Source organism: Oryctolagus cuniculus, chromosome 2 (assembly GCF_051225735.1).
Source record: "Oryctolagus cuniculus isolate XC-2025 breed Fujian yellow rabbit chromosome 2, ASM5122573v1, whole genome shotgun sequence".
Lineage (NCBI taxonomy): Eukaryota > Metazoa > Chordata > Mammalia > Lagomorpha > Leporidae > Oryctolagus > Oryctolagus cuniculus.
The window spans coordinates 138,940,822-138,961,569 of record NC_142868.1 but is presented as its reverse complement, the minus strand read 5'-3'; positions in this window follow the sequence as shown (position 1 = coordinate 138,961,569).

Below are 20,748 nucleotides of genomic sequence, written 5' to 3'. Positions count from 1 at the left end.
AAACACCTTGCTCTGAAAAAAAATTGGTAGAATTGATTATGCATCCAGTTTAGGGAAGACAGGTCAGGTGCATCACACTTGCTGCCCTACATGGTGACAGGAGCAGGCGCAGCACAGCCAGTGTGGCCCTGCTGTCACCTCCGCTGGGGCAGTGGCATTGGCCTCTCTGACTTGTTCAGTGCACTCGCTGTACAACAACTCAGGCACACTGGCGGAGCATTCAGGCAAGTCTTTGTAGATGTTTAGATGTTGAAACTGGAATATGTGCTCAGCTTCTGAATTAAAAGTTCCTACATTTACCCGAATCCACTAGCTACAGTCCCCTTTCTCTGCATACTCCTAAGGCTTCTGATAATTTTCTGATTCTACACCAAAGCTTTTTAGTTAACATAGAGAGAATTATATTTTGTTTAGAAGTGGTAATTGCCCATTCATTTAACAGTTGTTGGGTCTGAGTCAATGTTTTCCTTTAATGAAATCTTCTGCTATTACAGTAAAAAGACAGTTGTCAACTGGAAATAGATTATACCCTGAGCAGGTACAAATGATCGAGTTCAAGATGGATAACCTGTTCTCTGTTTTAACATACGGTTTCATTTTCTAAAAAAAAAAAAAAAAAAAAAAAAATTATTGATTATTTTAGCACGATCTTTCTGGCAGCATTCCAGCAGGCCTGTATCATTTCTGGTATCAGGACAAGCAGCTATTTATCTTTGCACACACAGAAATGTCAGCGCACACTCCAAATCTCTGAATGACAGGCATGTGCCTGGAACTGCCACAGGACAGCAGAGCAAGTGGTGGTACTTAAAACCCCGTGGGCTCCCTGGGCTCAGAGGTCAGGACAGACACACATCCCACCCTGCAGAGTCCTTTACGTTATCTGGCAAAAGCTACAAAAAACAAAACACAATGAAGCATAACAAAACAAAAAACACCAAACCAAAACAGAACACACACCGACTCAGACCTCGCCGGCTTCTTGTGCTCATGTTAGAGAAACGGTGTGAGTGAATACGTGGACCAATTTCTCCATCAGAAGGCTTATTGTAGTTAAAGAGTAAGAAATAGAACAGGTGAATGACTATTATCCCAGCTGTTACCCACACCACACCATCTTGAAATGCATGCTCAGAAAGGTCCTTGAATTTCCACACTTACGTGGGGGTGGGTGAGGGAGGAGGATGGAGGTGGAGGGAGGGAACGTAAGCTTGCTCCCTCCTCTAGGCCCGAGACTCCTCGTGTGCGGTCTCTTAATCCCCGTGATTCTCTCTGAACACCTTTCTTGATGCAACCATCCGATTCTAAAACTCCATGTTCCTTCTCCTACCCTCCCAGTCTACTCTAGCATTTTGCCCTGATCTCATTATTTTGGACTCCACCCACTTAGAACGTGTTACAATCCATTCAGGGTGGACAGAAGGTCACCATCTTGCCGAGCCAATGATACAGAATGTATGTCTAGACATTTTTTGAGGGCTCGCGTATGTGGAAAGCAATGCTCATTTTAATCCCTCCACAAACGCTCCGGAGCCTCTGTTTTACCAAGTACGAGGCCGATTTCCGAGGCTGGTTCCACATTTGCACAAACTTGACATTGGACTTTGTTGGGTTCTCAGGGCCATCTGTGAGGCAGACAAAGGTAGATCCAGGAGACAGCATCTTTATGAATGCTACTGTTTCCTTAGCAGTGGACAGACCCTGATAAATGCAATCAATACAGATCTGACAAGAGGCCAGTGGATTCAGGAATCGACTTGAGGCTCATGGAACCCTCTCTACCTTGGATCCTGCTTCAGAAACATTACATTACTCTTTTTAACTAATAAGAAATCTTCCAGGCTCTGGGGTATGCCTTCTGAAACCAGGTGTGGTAATAAAAATAAATTCAGGGGTAGATGTCTGGCCTAGTGCCTGCATCCCACATCTGAGTGTCTGGGTTCAAGGCCTGGCTTCGTTCGTGATTCCAGTTTAATGCTAATGCAGGCTATGGGAGGCAGTGGTGATAACTCAAGTAGTTGAGTCCCTGTCATGTGAGACCTAGATTGAATTCCTAGCTCCCAGCTTCAGCCTGGCTTAGCCCCCACCATCATGGGCATTTGGGGAGTGAACCAGTGGATGAGAGCTCGCTCTCTCTCTCTCTCTCTCGCTCTCTCTTGCTGTCTCTCTGTCCCTTGAATAAATAAATTAAAATAAATTGAAACATGTTACATGAATGCAAACATGTTGCATTCAGCAGACTATTTCAACACACACATGTTCATGCAAGTAACTGTAGCTCGTTGGCTTTCACTATTTAATAGTTGTAAACTTTACAAATATGTAAAGATGTGTTTGTTCTTGTGTTATTAATAGATACTTGGATTTTTTGGTTACTGTAGTAAACAGTACTGTTGCGGATAATCTAATTGTTATCTTCCATTCAAGTGCTATCCAACAGAACTTTCTCTTAGGATGGAATTGTCCTCTATCTGTCCTGTCCAATGCAGTAACCACTGGAACAGCATGTGGGTATTGAGCATTTGGAGCATGTCTGAAGCAACTGAGGGACTGAAATATTCATTTCAGTTCATTTTCATTCATATTTAAGTAGCCGCAAATGGCTAGCTGCTACCATATTGGACAGTGCAGGCCTAGAATACTGGTAGGTGTATATTTAATATTTAATAAGAATGAATAAGGGAACAAAATGTTCAGCTAGTAGTCAGGAAATTCTCTAACAATTTTATACAATGCTAGCATGTTTTTCCAAATGTTTTACCAATTCTGTCCCTCCCGGCAAGCGCTCCGGCTGTGCACTCTCATCACCTCTGTGTCAGCTGACTGTGGGGACTCTGGCTGAGCCTGTGGCTCTCTCTCTTCTGCTGCTCTTGCCTATCTATTCCTGAGATTTGCCAGAGATAAACTCCTGAGGGGTTCGGGTTGGCTCCCACGCTGTAAACTGAATAACTCACCCATCCAAATCACGGCACCGGAGTATAAAATTGTTTCGAAGGACAGGAAAAGAGATCTTCATAAACATAGCAAGATTCCTATTCCATAATTAGGAGAACAATAAAATAAGTTCAATAATCCCCAAATCCACTTAGAAATTCAACAAAACTCCTCCAATGTTCCTAACAGGACTTTGTATAGACCTTGAAAAGGTTATCAAAACACTCGTGTAGGTAAAAGGACCGAGACTAGCTGGGGTTCGCTTGGGGAAGATGTAGGTGGAAGACTTTCTGTGCCAAATGTTAAGACCTATTAAACACCATTAGCAATTATGACAGCGAGGCGCTATTGTAGGGGTAGATCACCAGAGTAGAGAAGAGCCTGGGGAAAGACTTACACAAATACAAAAAGCTGCTACTGACTCGTTGGTGTTGTGGCTCTGTAGGAGAAAGCTAAAGAATTTAATGAACAATGCTGGGCTCTGCTTTGGAAATATTAATTGCCTGCTTCTAACGTGATAGAAAAAGAAAATCCTTGGGGCCCACGTTACAGCGCAGCAGGCTGAGCCACCACGTGTAATGCCGACGTCCCCTGTTGGTGTGCTGTCTTCACAAGATGTCTCCAACCCCAGAAGGTAGCAATAAGATAAATGATTATCCTATCCTCATTCTCTAAATAAAAGATGTCCACATCTAGAACAAGTATGTGCATGGATATCACCTATCAAATTGCAAAGTAGCAAAACTGTAATTGGTAGTATTAGCTTTAGAAACGCTGGTAATAAAGTAGCAAAGCTATCACTAGTATTAGCTTTAGAAAACGCTTTGCCAAGAAGTCCTTGGAATATTGAATCCCCCTATGACATTTTAACTCCAGGTGTTGTGTTGGCTCCCCTGTCAGAAACACACTTGTTGCAGGGAGGGAAGCAACTGTTGCCAGTTACAGAATACACCCTCTGTATTTTAAGAAACGCACTCATAGTTCTTAAAGCTCCCACAATCTTTTTTTCTTTTGTGCTTCTTAAGTAGTAACTGCTAAAATTGAAAATGCCCATTGACCTAGGATATCCCAGGAGCGGAGCAGCCTGTCCATCCACGCACTCTCTAAGCCCCTGGAGGTGTTTGACAGGCGCGCTCAGCAGTGACACAGAGCGCGGAGACAGAGCAGTGAGCCCAGCTAGGGCTCTCTGCCACTGCGCTGAGATAAGTCAAGCCCTTCACACCAGCGGCTGCGAAGAGCTTATTCCACACTCTCAGCAAGATAAGCTGCCATCCACGCCTCACGGGACACTCAGATCTGGACAGCTGCTCAGAGCGAAAACGAAGAGATGGGAATAACCACACGCATTTCAGTGAAGCAAATGTGCTGATTTTGACTTGTTTTGACTCCAATGCCATGAGGAGCCCCCAAAAGCAAGGCCGGTGGGATGCAGACTTTCCTGGCCTGATGAGGTGGACCAGAGGAGGGAATTCCCACAGCAGTCAGCCTCACCAGCTGAGCCGCCCGTGGACGATGGCATTTGTTTGCCCATTTTCAGCTGAACCTGAGGTTCAAAGGGTTGAACGATGGTCCCCAAGTTCACACAGTTGGGGAACCTTGGATAAAATTCACACTCTTATCACTGCTCCCTCCCAGCTCTCTAAGCAGCTTTGGTTACACTTGTTGGACTTGGGGAAGGTGGATATAAAATTTTGATGGTATTGTGATGAACACTTCTCTGGCCGCATGATGAGTGATGTTTTCCCTGAAGGCTGCTTGAACCTGCTAATGTGTTCAGACTTCCTAGTATGTCAAATGTTCTGCCCTGTTGTCCCAGAACAAGCAAAACGTGAGTCCCCTTTCTTCTTTCTCATTAAGACAACACAGTCACTTTCTCTGTAGACTAAATGTATGTGCATGTTGAAGGCACAACACACATCTTTCTTGTATTGATCACCAACAGGATCTTGCCCAGAGTGCATGATGTCAAGGCAAAGCACCCTCATGGTATTGAACTTGGAAAGTGACTGCTACAAAAGGGTGATTAACTGGAAGGAAAGGAAAGACAATCTCACAAGAAAGATTTGGCCCAGACCAATCAGTCCATGAATGTCAGTGTCACCATCTGAGACCACATAACCACATGGGACATTACAAATTAAACCCTGGCTCCCCAGTTTCACAAGCTGCTGAGGCGAAGATTATAATGTGGAATCACCAATATTCAAAACTGAATGCCAAAGTCAGCCTGGCCGGCGCCCGTCACTTTGCAAGAAGGGAGAAGGAAGGGTGGAGAAAGGAGCGGCACCTGCCTTATCCACAGCAGCCGCTTCTCTGACCAGTTGCACTTGACGAGTTCCGAGGCTTGCATGCCAGAAGGGCTTCTCGGAGCAGGTCTCTCTCAGAGCGATAGCCCGTGTGTGTTGTGACAGGGCCGTTGCCCAGCACCGGTTGTGGCTTCGCGGACTCAGAGTCCGCATGTGACCCGTCTTCATGAAATTCCAGGCATTCGGTAAAGAGCAGAAGAACGCTGGAACCATCAGCAAGTTTCAGCTTTAGGTGATGCTGGAATGACACATCTGTTTACAGAAGCAGCCTTCCGGTTCCTACTCAGACAGCGATGGTGACTTCTCTAAAAGGTTCAGCTCCCCCCAAGACAATCTCTGCTTCTTTCTTCCCTTCCATGGAAAAAGAGCAGCTCACAAGGGTCAAGCTCCAATTGAATCGTATGATGTCATAAGTCAACAATTCCGCTTTAAGCAATACTTATAAAGCAATGTGCATATATGACTGGAAATGACAAATTGAATTTGAGATAAGTGCCTTCGATGAAGCTTGTTCTGAAGCAGTTTACATTGTGTGGAAAGCCAGAGGCCCAGAGCTGTTCGTATGGTGCCTCGTGTGCCTTCCAAAACGGCTAATGAATTCTCTATCGCGGCTGTGTGTTTAGGACTCATTAGTTAATGAGTCCTAAGATTTTGTGTGATTGGGGTGGATAACAGCACCTAAAAGGAATTTTAAGGAAGGATAACAACAGAATTCTTTAAATAGTCAGCCAGATAGCTAAATGGAGCCTGGCTAGCTGAATTTTAGAAAAACATGGGACTTTTTTTTTTTTCTGAGATTTCTGCAGTCACCTTGATTCTGTCACTCTTGCCACCACAGCAATCATCAGCTTAGCTAAGACGAAACATCCGAGTGAACTTTGTAATAAAAGGCAAATGACCAAATTTGTGATAAAACAGATTCCAAAATATGCATCCCCAAGCTGTTATTTCGGGAACAAGAATGGTCATTCTCTGTTGCATGGTTGACATACTTGTGAGTTGTATCAGCTTCCCTGAGATAAGGGTAGAATGTCTGTCTTTTCAAATACTGCTCACAATTTGAGGGCAGCGCCTCTGTTCCATTCCCATATCCCTGGAACCCAGTATAAAATTGGCGCATAGCACACCCTTACCATATACCCATCTGCTTTGGATTTATAAAGTGCTCTACACAGGACTAACCTTAAACAAGAGGGTACTTCCAGAAAGTCATGAAAAACAAAACCAAAAGAAATTTATTTTGGTGCAAAATAATTTTGAAATCCATGCATAGTTTTTTTCCCTAATATGGATTTTCTATGAACTTGTTAAAGACCCCTTGTATGCATAGATTTCAAATTTTTTACACCACAATAAACTTACCTTTTAATTGCACTTTTCCACATGCTTTATGAAGTACCCTGACACAATCAAGGGAATATGCTTTTGAATTAAAGGCACTAACACTCCTAAATGTCAGTCTTCCTCTGAACTACAAGTGCTTTGGAATCCTTGTAGGCACTCGCATTTCTGGCCTTTTACCTTCCATCTTCTTTCCCAGGACACAACCACCTACTCTCCTTCATGGTCTCCTTTGTAAATACTGAGTTCTCTCCCTGGATGTTTCTCTTTGGGACAGTGTTTTGGCCAGGACTTGGCTCATGGGAACCCAGGCAACTCAGGTAGCTGACAAAACACAGAAAGCAGTGCATCCTCCAGTTAGGATGTCTTTAGAACTTTCTTCTCAGATGGGTTGAAGTATGGTCTTGGGGGAAAGACACAAGTATGCTCTTCTTGAGTTCTAAGCTTTGAAACTACTTACAGACAGAGCAAAAGTCGGTTTGGAACAAGATCCTCCAGGAAACAAAGCCATGTCGCCTGGAGCAAAGTCCCCTTTCCACATCAATGCTGTTCTCCGGCACTTGTGGCGATGTCAGGAGCTCTGAGAGGAGCCAGGAATCTTGAGCCACAGCCAGACGCAACTTATCATGGCTAATAATTCATCATTCACCACCACTGCTAGAACAAATGTTTACTAAGCACCTACACTATGTAACGCACTTGGCACTAGGCTGGCAGGGAGAGGCACTGCCACACCAGCTGACAAAAGAATAACAATTTCAAAACACCCATCTACTCAGGCTCTCTCCCATGCCAGGCACTGAGCCCCGTACTTTTTGGTCATTACCCCATCCAATCTCCCCCAAACTCAGTGACCCAGGTGTTATAATTGTCTCCACTTTACAGATGAAGATGGTGAACCAAGAGCCAGGAAGGAAAGATGCAAGATTGACATGAGGTCTGCCCTATCTCAGTTAAACACACTCTGCGCCCCTAAGAGGCACTGATTGGATGGAGCGAGGGCCTGGCAGAGGGGAGGAGAAAACCTAGGAAAGGGAAAGTCTTTGGCTATCCTGAGGAGAGAGGAAAAGATGAGTGGAGACAGAGCTACATTTGACGTGCTAGAAGAAGACACTGAGAAACTTCACACCTAAAATCCTCAATCCCTCTGGAGCGGAAGAATGAGGAAAGGATGGGATGGGGTGGTGTCAATGGCAATGGTAAAATAATGATGACAGCAGCAAATATTGAGTTCCTATGTGTCTGCCAATGCACTAATGTATATGAGCGGTCTCTTTTAACTCAATGAAAGCCACTCTGCCTCCAAGGAAACTGAGGCTGAAGGAAGAGGAATAGCATACCAATTGTGGAGTATGTATTAGTATAAGTATTAATATGAATTCAGGAAATCTGATGGCAGAGGGCCACCTGCTGAGTGGCAAGGGAGAAGCCCACTCATGAGCATGTTAAAACATGGCTTCCAGGACTGTATCGTGGCACAGCAGGTTAGGCTGTGGCCTGTGAAGTTGGCATCTCCTATGAGCTCCAGTTCAAGTCCTAGTTGCTCCACTTCCAATCCAGCCCCCTGCTAATGCACTTCGGAAATCAGTGGAAGATGGCCCAACTCCTTGGGCCCCTATACCCACATAAGAGACTAGATGCAGTTCTGGGGTCCTGGCTTCAACCTAGCCCAGCCTGGCTGTTGTAGCCATTTGAGGAGTAAACCAGCAGATATAGATCTCTCTCTCTCTCTCTCTCTCTGTATCTTTCCCTCTTTTGTTGTAATTCTGCTTAATGGCTTCAAATCTACTTGGAAAATTGGAAAAGTGGTGGTCCAATGTGGGGAGCAACTCGGACTAGACTGTTACTGGAATTAAGACTTATTCTGTGCATCTGCTCTCCCACAATATGGCGCTGGGAGAGGAGGAAACAGCTTCTACACAGCTGCCTCCAGTTCAACCAATAAACAGCAGGACCTGCTCCTGATTGGAGGAGAGCAGCGTACTCGGCGTGTGGGCAGCCAAGTTAGGATTGGTGGAAGAGGACTATAAAGGAGGAGAGAGACAACATGCACCAGGAACATCTATCTGAAGGAACACCTGAGCAGCCCCCAAGAGAGCCGGCCGGCAGTGTGCCGCTCCCCCGCGGAAGTGGGGAAAGTGGCAGGGGGAACCGCCCTTCCACGGAGGTGGAAGGGACGGCAGCCAACCCGGGAAGAACCAGCAGCAAACCCGGGAAGGGCCGAGCAGACAAAAGAACAGCACAGGGTCCTGTGTCGTTCCTCTGCGAAGAGGGGGAGCGACAGTCCAAGAGGTGGCTTGTGGGAGAGGCTTTTAGCTTAGCACAATTGCTAGAAAAATGGATGAGCTAGGCCATGCGTCAAGGAGGTAGACACACTGAAACTGAAGTTCAATAGAGAAATTCAGTGTAGAGTTTTAATAGTAACAACATATCACATATTTAACATTCCATGCCTTTCAACATTTCGGCTTAGCAAGTGAAACAATTCAGACATATATAAAACCCAACATTCATGAATATTACTAAAATCTATTATTCCCCTTCCATAAATTTCAGTGAAATGTAAGTTTTAAGCAACCATTTTAAAATTATAGAGTCCACACAAGTGGGGCTAGGGCCATAGTAACTGAAGTCAATTCCACTTTGCATTTCAACAGTAGGGTATTAACATTGTAAACTTCAGGAGCAAAGTACACTGGACCTCTAGGGTGGAAGGGATGATGGCAAATACTGAGAGCCGCTCAGTTCATAAGCTGAGCAGCTGGGTGAGGAAAACGGACCAGTGGCCTGGACCCCGGGAAGCAGTCTCTTGGGAATCATGGCGAAGTGTTCCCAGTGAGTTCAATGGTGAGAAGAGGAGACTGGAGCAGGTTGGCAAGAAACAGAGGGGGGAAGCCTGGGGAAAACAGGGTCTGCAGGGAGGACTTAGGGATGGCTTCCTGCTTTGTCTCTTTTGCTGCTTGTTACTCTTCTTGGCACAAAGCTAATGATCAACTTCTCCGTAGAAAGGAGCTGCTCTTTCTTTGATATCTTAATTTGAAGGAAATATGCCTATAATATTTCCCATTTGCCATTTCTTTTTAAAATTTTTATCACTAAAACTATAGTATTATATATGATTCATAGTTATTTGTTTGATAAAGATTTAAAGCAAAGTTTGACAAAATACTGTATTTGCAGCAAAACTGATACACATAGGCATTTCTTTTTGCTGTCATTTTTGCTTTTTGAATTTTTTTGTTTTGTTTTTAGCTCCCACAAATATGGGAGAATATGTGGTGTTTGTCTTTCTGTGTCCAGCTTATCTCACTCAACCTGATGTCCAACCAGTTCCAGCTATTTCAATACAAATGATACAGTTTCATGATTTTATTGCTGATTCGCTCCTGTTGAAGATGCCAGCTTCCAGGATCACCTGCTGAAGTCTTTTACTAACTTGTCGACATCTCAATTCCTTGATCAAATTCTTTAACAGAGACGTCATCCTTTTTAAGCTGGTATTTCTCAGGCTTCTTCCGTCTATTCTGTCCAGGACTGTCAGTCACATCCCATCACCCTCAGCCACGCCCATAGACTCTTGTGCACAAAACGCGTGGTGCACCTGCCCCTGCACTCCCCGGAGGGGAACTTCTGCATTCCTGGGGTTCTCTGCAGCCTGTCAGCCTTTGGGGGCTCTCCTTCATGGCGTCTTTCAAGTCATTACCCTGCCAGCACCGTGGTATCCCTACTCCAGCTGCGAATTGGATTGATTTCTATTTCTTTTCTTCCCTATAAGTTAAACAAAATCAACTTCGGCTATTTTCTTCTCTCCTTCCTGGCTTAACAGTATCATTTAAGATTTATGGCCAGAACCTCACAGTCTGGCCTGAGGTGTCCTTCTGTTCCCTGTGGGACCTTCTGTCCAGAAAACCTCACCGCTTGCTCTGAGAAAGTGATGAACACCTCAAAGTGCTTGGTATAACAAAGCTTAGTTTTAACAATAATTATTATGAATGCTGAAATTTATTCAGCTCCAGGCCTTGAAACCAATTCTCTTTTTTAGATAAAATTCAAAATTTAGCATCTTCTCTATCTTTCATCATCTCCTAATCATGAGTGATCCAAACTCTTTTGAAAAATACTTAGAAAATTTTAAATGAATAGATATTTAACTCTGATTTGGTGAGAGATTTAACTCTAATGAGAGTTAACTCTGCTTAAGTTTAACTCTAGTGAAAATGTACTCGGCTTAATTAATCAGGGATGCTCAATTGATTTATGCTGACAGATGTAGCTATTAGAATACACTATATAAGTGGAACCATTAGCTGTGTCTGCAAAAGGAAAACAAAGTTAGTGAAAAGCTGCAGACTGCAAACCCAGGAGAAATGTGTCTTCTCACGGATATGCAGATGCCAACGAAGTTGCCCAAGGCCACGCGGGCAAGTAAAGGAGAAAGGGCAAGTGAGGAGCCAAGCGGTGGTCACGCACACAGGTGGGCCATTGTGGGCCATTCAGTCTTCCTGTCCTCTCTCCTTGCCAGCTTCTTTCTTCCTTTACTCCCCCTTCTTGCCATCTTTCCTACCTTCCTCACTAAATTTATTCTTTGAATGCATCATGTTGCTACTTTAAAAGTAAATATAGGAGGCTGGCTCACTGGGCTGATCCTCCGCCTGTGGCACCGGTACCCCGGGTTCTAGTCCTAGTTGGGGTGCCAGATTCTGTCCCGGTTGCTCCTCTTCCAGTCCAGCTCTCTGCTGTGGCCCGGGAAGGCAATGGAGGATGGTCCAAGTGCTTGAGTCCTGCACCTGCATGGGAGACCAGGAGGAAGCTCCTGGCTCCTGGCTTCAGATCGGCATAGCACACTGGCTTTAGCAGCCATTTGGGCGGTGAACCAACAGAAGGAAGACCTTTCTCACTTACTTTCTGTCTCTATCACTGTCTAACTCTGCCTGTCAAAAAAAATTAAAAAAAAAAAAAGTAAATATAGGAGGAAGTGTTTATCCTAAGCCAAAACCTATATTGGAGTGCCTCTGTGCGGGGCCTGATCGTGGCCATGGTGCGGCCAGGCCAGGCCCACGGGCTCCGCATGCGCAGCTGCCCCCGGGCGCCCCCGGCGGAGCCGCACGGAGCAGAGTTGAACAGAGCGGAACAGAGTCAAGCCTGCAAACTAACTTAAGCCAGGGTCCGGAGCCAGCCGGCGAACCCGGGGATGGCGGTGCAGGGAGGGGCCCAGCACGCCCGCCTGTGGCCTGGCCGATGCCATTGCAGACAGCAGCCCTGCGGGGGTGTGGCGGTAGCGGCTCCTGTCCCCGGACCAGGCTGTGTGGATGATGGGGGCCCCAGGCGGCGCCAAGGAGGGGTCAACATGAAGTGCACCTGGCTCCAGGAGGCGCAGGCTGGCTGCAGCGCCTGCAGGAGGACTTCATCTACAGCCTGCAGGCGCTGGAGGAGTGGGACTGTGAGCGTGTGCACAGCTGCCGCCATGATGCCGCTGTGCCCAGGGCCCGCCATGAGCAAACTGCTGTCGTGCAAGGAGGGGGAGTGGATCCTGGAGCAGCTCGTGCCGCCGCCACAGCCCCCAGTAAGAGGACCATTGGGAACCAGACGGAGGGACCAGGCTGCCGAGGATCATGTCGGCGGCCTCCTCTCCATGGTGCCCTGGGAGAGGGGCAAAGAAGATGGTGCCCAGAGGAAGTCAGATGGGCGGAACTCAAAGTTGTTTACCACCAAAGCTGATTGGCTGCGCAACATCAGGGGCGGTGACGACAACTGATGACGAGTATATAGACATGGCTAATCCTATAGAGATCACCCCGTAAAATGATCTTTTTAAGTGATTGGTTGGTCCTTATGCCCTGCCCCAGTGATGCTGCAGTTTTTTGCTTTAAAAGGCTCTGTTATGTGCGAAATAAATGAGTCCCTGCTTGACTGGGCTGCCCGCTGTGTCTGATTGTCTCCGGGTGCGGGAGGCTGGGAAATGGGCGAGTGTCGCATTTACCTTTCCTGGAGCCCAGTCCATCCTCGTATGGGTGGACTAAGACCCTGCATCTGGCACCCAACGTGGGGCTCAAGCAGTAACTTTTCGGCTGAGGCTAAGTGATCTCTCAGGGTAAGTGAAAGCCTTATTATGGGTAATTTTATTTTTAAGGCAGTCTGGGACATGGGAGGGACAGAGGATGACATCGACAGTAGGAAAGACAAAGAGACAGACAGTAGAAGTTAGGATGAAAGTAAAATTTCCTCCCCCTGCCTACATTTTGGAGGAGTACAGGCCCCCGCCATACACGCCTGGGACTGAGGAGGGAGCGTCGTCCTATGCGACCCTGCAGAGGGACCTGTGTGACCTAGATCCCAATGACCAGCCCTCCACCGCAAGACAGGGGCTGGGGGAGGTAACCTATGTGGAAGCTTATCCGGTGGACATAAAGCGGCATAGGGAAGTGAACTCGGAGCCTGGGAACCTGCCGCCTCAGGCCTACCCTGTTAATTTAGCCCCAGCGGCTGACAGGACCTTGGAATGGTACCCTTGGGAGGCCAAGGACCTCAAAGAACTCTGCAAGGCAGTAGCAGAGGACGGCCCAAACTCCCCCTGGGCCCAAACTCTGCTGCAAGATATAGCCTATCACCCATGCATCCCCAAGGACTGGTAGGACGTGGCCAAGGCAGTCCTCACAAGTTCACAGTTCATAAAGTGGTGCGCCTTCTTTAAGGAGGAGTGCTGGGTGAGGGCCGAAGCTAACTGAGCAGCCCAGCCGGCTATCCCTATTACACACACTATGCTGGCTGGCACGGGGCAGGGATTCTCTATGGGGATCCAGCAAGCCATGCCACCAGCTCCGAACCATGAACAAGTGAGGCAGGCAGGACTTAGTGCTTGGTACAAGCTGGGCGAGGGGCCCACTGAATCTCCCATCATGGGGGTGTGACAAAAACCGGGAGAGTCATTGCCAGATTTTATAGCTAGGGTCCAGCACAGTCTCTGTCATAAGTTGCTTGCTGGGGACCTTCGGGATGAGTTTGTTAAGATGCTTGTGTCGCTCCCCCTCTTCGTGGAGGAACGACACAGGACCCTGCGCTGTTCTTTTGTCTGCTCGGCCCTCCCCGGGTTTGCTGCTGGTTCTTCCCGGGTTGGCTACCGTCCCTTCCACCTCCGTGGAAGGGCGGTTCCCCCTGCCACTTTCCCCACTTCCGCGGGGGAGCGGCACACCTCTGGCCAGCTCTCTCGGGGGCTGCACAGGTGTTCCTTCAGATAGATGTTCCTGGTGCATGTTGTCTCTCTCCTCCTTTATAGTCAGTCCTCTTCCACCAATCCCAACTCTGCTACCCACGCCGAGTACGCTGCTCTCCTCCAATCAGGAGCAGGTCCTGCTGTTTATTGGTTGAACTGGAGGCAGCTGTGTAGAAGCTGTTTCCTCCTCTCCCAGCACCATATTGTGGGAGAGCAGATGCATAGAATAAGTCTTAATTCCAGTAACAGTCTAGTCCGAGTTGCTCCCCACAGCTTGTCTGGGAAGGAATGAATGCTGATCATAGGATGGCTTGCGCTGGCCTGAGGGAGGCTTCGATAAGTCAATGGGTAGTGGCCTCGCAGGATGTCGGTACGCAACAGCAGCAAAATCAATCCCTGGCCATGACCCTATATGCTCAGACAATGGCCATGACCCAGGCCCTCTCAGCCCAAACATCAGCAATGACAGAGGCTATTACTCAGGCTCTGGCAACCCAAAGTTCCAAGTCACTCGGACAGGCCACTAAGGGAGCCTGCTTCAAGTGTGGGCAAGAGGGGCATTTTAAACGGGAGTGCCCTCAAGCCTCCTTGACTAATAGACCAGGAGGGTCAAAGCCGCCCCCTACCCCTGCCCAAGGTGCAGGAAGGGATATCATTGGAAAAAGGATTGCAGGTCCAAATTTGATACAGAAGGGAAGCCTTTAAACTAGAGGGGGGGGCATCCTCCAGCCCCGTTAACTCAAGGAGGAACCCCATCCAAGGGGAAACCAGGGGCAACCTGTACTAGAACGACCCAAGCCCACTGGCCCCCTCATGGAGGGGCTCCGTCCCTAGATGAGTGTCATCATAGGCGGAAAAAGGTTTCGCTGCCTGATCGACACTGGGGCGGACAGGACGGTACTCCGAGAAGAGGAGGTGCTGCCACCGGGGAGCTGGCGGATGGGCCATCAATATTGGGAGTCGGTGGGCAATTGTCAATCTAAGGAAACAGTCGCCGTCATGGAATGGATCGGTCCTGATGGGGAACAGGGAAAATAGGCCCCCTGGTAGCAGAAAATCTCACAGTCAATTTACTGGGACAGGATGTGCTGGGCAAATGGATGCTGCGCTTGCCACAGCTCACCAGACTTTCTATGAGGGTGTTCTAGAGGAAGGAGAGGCCCAGGGCCACGACTGGGGCGTGGAAGGGGTCAAGCCAAAGGATCGTCTCACCAATCACAAGGAACCCAAGGGACCCATCTGAGTATATCCCCAATCCTAAAGGCCACTGCCCCCCGGGTGCCACCTATCAGGTGGAGGCTGGTAAATCCCACCTGGGTGGAGTAGTGGCCATTAACCCAACCTAAACTCGTGGCACTCCGCCTTCTGGTGGAGGAACAAATGACCCTGGGACACTTACGTCCTTCCATGAGCCCCTGGAACATGCCAGTGTTTGTTATCCAAAAGGCTTCCGGGGCCTGGCGCATGCTTCAGGACCTTCGTAAAATAAATGAAAGGATGGGATTGGTGGGCACCCCCTTGAGAGGCATGCCCTGGACCCCCAACATACCCTCGCAGTATACCCTGGCTGTAACAGAGATTAAGGATGTTTTTTTTCTATCACATTACACATGGACAACTGTGAAAATTTTGCCTTTTCCATCCCCTCCCTTAATTTTTCTCAACCTGATCAATGGTATGAGTGGACAGTATTACCACAAGGGATGGCTAATAGTCCAGCGGTCTGCCAACAGTACCTGGCCAGGCTCTTGGAGCCCGTATTAAGTTCAGATGTTTCCCTCGCCTATGCCTATATGGATGACATCATCCTTGGACCAGGGCAAGTGTCCGTCTTGCCCTTTCCCCGGAGGGGTTTTTGGGACACATTGATGGCCACTGTGGGCCATCCAAATGGACCACCATGCTATGGCAACTTCCCTTAAAAATGCCTTCTTTATTCTCTTCCAAACCCATCCTCCATGCCCCTCATGTTTTCACCAACAGGGATCAAGCAGGCTCTGCATATGTGGCCTTCGAGGGTCAACAGGAAACCCTGAGCCTCCAAAGATTCCAACCCTGCCAAGTGCTGGCACAATATAAAGAAATGTTTGTTGTGATTATGGTTCTTTAGGACATTCAAGGGCCCTTTAACTTATATTCTGATGGCCTGTATATGGTTAACCTGCTGCCCCATGTCCCCCAAGCACATATTAGACTGGACAGTAACCCTATTACCCCCCTTATGGTTACCCTCAAAGGTTTATTAGAGGGATGGGGGGCTTCCATTCATGTCCAGCACTTGAGGGGACACTCAAAGCTCCCTGGGTTTCTGTCGAAAATAATTGCGCTGATCAACTAGCCACCGGCCCACAAGCATTAATTTTACAGGAAGCCACTCAACTACATGACTTAGCCCATATCAATTGGAGGGTCTTACAACACAGGTTCCCCCAAGTCCCTGTAAGGGACCTCAAAAAAATCATCCACACTTGCAAAACATGTCAATCCTTCCTGAAGGTGCCCCCATTACAGGCACAGGGAGTAAATCCTAAAGGCCTCAGACTCAATACTCCCTGGCAAACTGATGTCACCCATTTTTCAGCCTTGGGCAAGCTTAAATATGTTTTTGTTTCCATCCATACTTATTCAGGAGCTTGTTGGGCCACGGCACATACAGGAGAAAAGGCTAAACATTCACAATCACATTTCCTTCAATGCTTTGCCATTCTAGGCCTGCCAGCACAGGTTAAAATGGATAATGGACCTTGCTTTATTAGCAAAGCAATGTCCGACTTTTAACATATTAAACACATCACAGGAATACCTTACAACCCTCAGAGACAGGCAATTGTAGAACGAAATCATCAATGCCTAAAAGAACAACTTTTAAAACAAAAAGGGGGAATTAGCCCCCATATCCAATTACAAATGGCTTTGTTCACTATCAATATTTTAAATTTTTCCAAGGGGTCAATTGAATCAAAATTCCAAAGACACTGGGGCCAATTAAACCCCAGGCCCCAGGTTCAGGTTAAATGGAAGGACCCTCTAACACAACAATGGAGGGGACCAGACCCCTTAATCGCCATGGGCAGAGGGTTTGGATGCGTCTTCCCCATAGGGGAGACAGCCCCAATCTGGCTTCCAGCCAGAAACCTTAAGTTTCTGCCCATTTCCTCTATACAGGAAGATGCCCAAAAACAGAATGGCCAACAAGGAGAGGAAACAATTATGGTGGTCACAGTTCATTTTCAGAGGAAAAAGGACCAAAAAAGTAACTACTAACCATCCCCAAGGGCTCCCAGCCCTTGAGAAGCTTTTATGTTCCTTGACCATTTCAGATGGAGGTACCTCGACTGATGGGCATTCCAACCCTCTTGGCTCAGACGGTGGCCCAGAGAAACCCACATCAACCTCAGTGGGTGACCTGACTAGTGACCAGTGCCAGCAATGGAGAGAGCCTCAACAGCACCACGCGTAATGTTGTCCCCCAAACCTGGTGGCCTGACGTAGACCTCCCTTCTACGAGGCCCTCGGTGTTAAAGGAAAGTGCCAGGTTGTAGATTCCCCGGCTCAGTGCAGATGGGGAGACCCAGCTGAAACCCAACCGGCCGGATTGACTTTTCCCTTGGATGACTTGCTTACCCTAATTTGTACCCCCTGGGCCCTGCATATTAAACAAACTATGGCACTCCGTGGCCACAACAAGCTCAACCCCTAAGGATTCCCCTATACTCTAGGCGAACCTCAGGAAAAGAGGTGCCGAATGGGTGTAACTTATAAAAAAGGTGCCCAAAGAACCGAACTACGCCAAGAGGTGGGTCTGCTTTTAAAACAAAAAGGGGAATCTGCGGGACTTGAGCGCGGCCTTGGCGCGGCCAGCAAAGGCCCGCGGGCTCCACACGCGCAGCCGCCCCCGGGTGCCCTTGGCCCAGCCACGCGGAGGCGGAGCGGAGCCGCGCGGAGCCGAGCCGCGACCTTACATGAGCCAGAGCCCGCAGCCAGCCGGTGGGTGTCCTGGGGATGGAGGCACAGGGAGAGGACTGGCGCACGCGCACACGGCCTGGCCGCTGCCATGGCAGACAGCAGCCCTGCGGGGGTGTGGCGGTAGCGGCTCCTGCCCCTGGACCAGGCTGTGTGGATGATGGGGGCCCCAGGTGGCGCCAAGGAGGGGTCAACATGAAGTGCACCTGGCTCCAGGAGGCGCAGGCTGGCTGCAGCGCCTGCAGGAGGACTTCATCTACAGCCTGCAGGTGCTGGAGGAGTGGGACTGTGAGCTGGAGCGTGTGCACAGCTGCCGCCATGATGCCGCTGTGCCCAGGGCCCGCCATGAGCAAACTGCTGTCGTGCAAGGAGGGGGAGTGGATCCTGGAGCAGCTCGTGCCGCCGCCACAGCCCCCAGTAAGAGGACCATTGGGAACCAGACGGAGGGACCAGGCTGCCGAGGATCATGTCGGCGGCCTCCTCTCCATGGTGCCCTGGGAGAGGGGCAAAGAAGATGGTGCCCAGAGGAAGTCAGATGGGCGGAACTCAAAGTTGTTTACCACCAAAGCTGATTGGCTGCGCAACATCAGGGGCGGTGACGACAACTGATGACGAGTATATAGACATGGCTAATCCTATAGAGATCACCCCGTAAAATGATCTTTTTAAGTGATTGGTTGGTCCTTATGCCCTGCCCCAATGATGCTGCAGTTTTTTGCTTTAAAAGGCTCTGTTATGTGCGAAATAAATGAGTCCCTGCTTGACTGGGCTGCCCGCTGTGTCTGATTGTCTCCGGGTTTGGGAGGCTGGAAAATGGGGCGGCTGGGAAATGGGCGAGTGTCGCATTTACCTTTCCTGGAGCCCAGGCCATAGTCGCACGGGTGGACTAAGACCCTGCACCTCGGCTCAGGTGCTAGCTGTGCACCCAATTCCGAATGCCTGCTGATGCACACCCTGGGAGGCAGCAGGTAGTTGGGTTCCTGATACTTACTTGGGAGAACTTGACTGAGGCCCAGGCTCCTGGCTTCGGCAGGCCCAGTCCTGGGTGCTGTTGGCTTTTGAGGAGTGTGCCAGCAAAATGGGAGAACTCTTTTTTTCTCTCTCAAATAAATAAAACAAAATTAAAATGTAATATATATTTACAAATATATAATATATCTGGAGGAAAAATCCTTGAGTTCATAAGTTGTGGGATAAGCAGGCAAAGCAGTCAAAAATCTTTCTTTTTATATAAACAGGGAAACCCAAATTTCAAAAGATTGAATGACTGTTCTCAAATAAAACCGCAGTTAAGCATTACTTACAGTCATCACCAAAATTGGGGCTAACGTCTGGCAGCTGAACTAGGCCAAAACTAAGGTATGGGCAATTGGCAAGGGATTATTTTCAAAGGGATCATATGCAATAAATTCAGTAGATTAGGTAATAATTTTAAGAAGTTCTATAGTTAATATAGAATGCTTGTTCACAATATTTTTAAAATTCTAATCCATAGCTCGGTCATAACTAGAAACAATGACATCCAATCTCTCATATGAACGGCTCTGACTCTACATTAATCTGTCAATAATTCTCAAGTCCCATATACACCCAAACATAATATGGTGATTTCTCTGCTTTCCCATTGAAAGATTAAAAAGAGAGAGACTTGGGGGCATATTGTATTTATATTTCTTACAGATGTAGATGAATCAGTCAATTGTTCACTTAAGTTGTTTTACTAAATAATTTTAATACACATATTTTAAAATATCATATAAAATAATATATGAATTAACATTTTCCACTTTCACATTTTCTTTAAAAACTGCATTCAAATCCCTCAAATGAATCTCAGCATCAGTTGATCCATTTTTTGGTTCATTTAGCACAGCTTATAGACCTCATTTTCTTCACATCAAAGACGTTGGAAAGCTGATCTGAGGCCCAAACATGTATTTATATGTTCTGAGTTTGTTAATCTTATCAACTTGCTTGAGGTCCTAAACACCATTTTATTGCTTTTTTAAAAGGTTTATTTATTTATTTACTTGAAAAGCAGAGAGAGGGAGAGATAGAAAGTCAGAGACAGAGAGATCTTCCATCCACTGGTTCACTCCCCAGATGGCTGCAGCAGCTGGGGCTGAGCCAGGATGAAGCCCATAGCCAGGATCTTCTTCCAGGTGTCTCGTGTGAGTGGCAGGAGCCAAATACTTGGGTCATGTGCTGCTGCTTTCCCAGGCACATTACGAGGGAGCTGGATCAGAATTAAAGCAGCTGGGACACAAACTGGTGCCGAAATGGGGTGCTGGCATTGTAGGTGGCGGCTGAGCCCCCTACACCATACCACCAGCCCCATTTATTTCTTTTTTTAAGTTGATCTCTAAAAGATATTTTTGTTCTCTTGGAGAGGGAAGTAATCAAAGCTTGCATTTGGGAAGTCAAATATCCAGAAGTAATTACCAACTACTATGGGTTAAATTCCTTTGCCTCCTTCTCTGGGTCAGTATTCAGAGAGGGACCTCAATAAATACCCAGCTGAGGCTGTTGGGGCTGATGTTTTTCCTGAGCAGCAGCTCAGTGAGCCCCAGGGGAGGTTTTCCTATTTAACAGGCCCATCTCAGATCTCACCTCCTCCAGGAATGGGGTGTCTACACACAGCTCTAGGGAGGCTGGCAAGCCCAGTCAGGATGGAGTTCTGGCCATGGGATGAGGCACCAATCTGCTTGAGAAACCAGAAACCAGGTCCTGCTGCAGTCCACGGCCCTGGTTCTTCCTGGCAGGGGTGATAAGATTCCAGAGAGTGTGTGAAATGCTGCACATTCATTCATTGTCAGAATTTCAGAGGCTTTTTTTCAGAGCGGTTGACATTTAGCCCTCTGTATGGGATTATTTCAGAATGGACCATGTATGGGGAGAAATGTGGATGATGACGGCTATTCCCGAGAAGGCAGAAAGGAGGATGTCAGATGGGAAACTAATTTTAGTTCCCCTGCCCATGCCCATCTCCTGTCA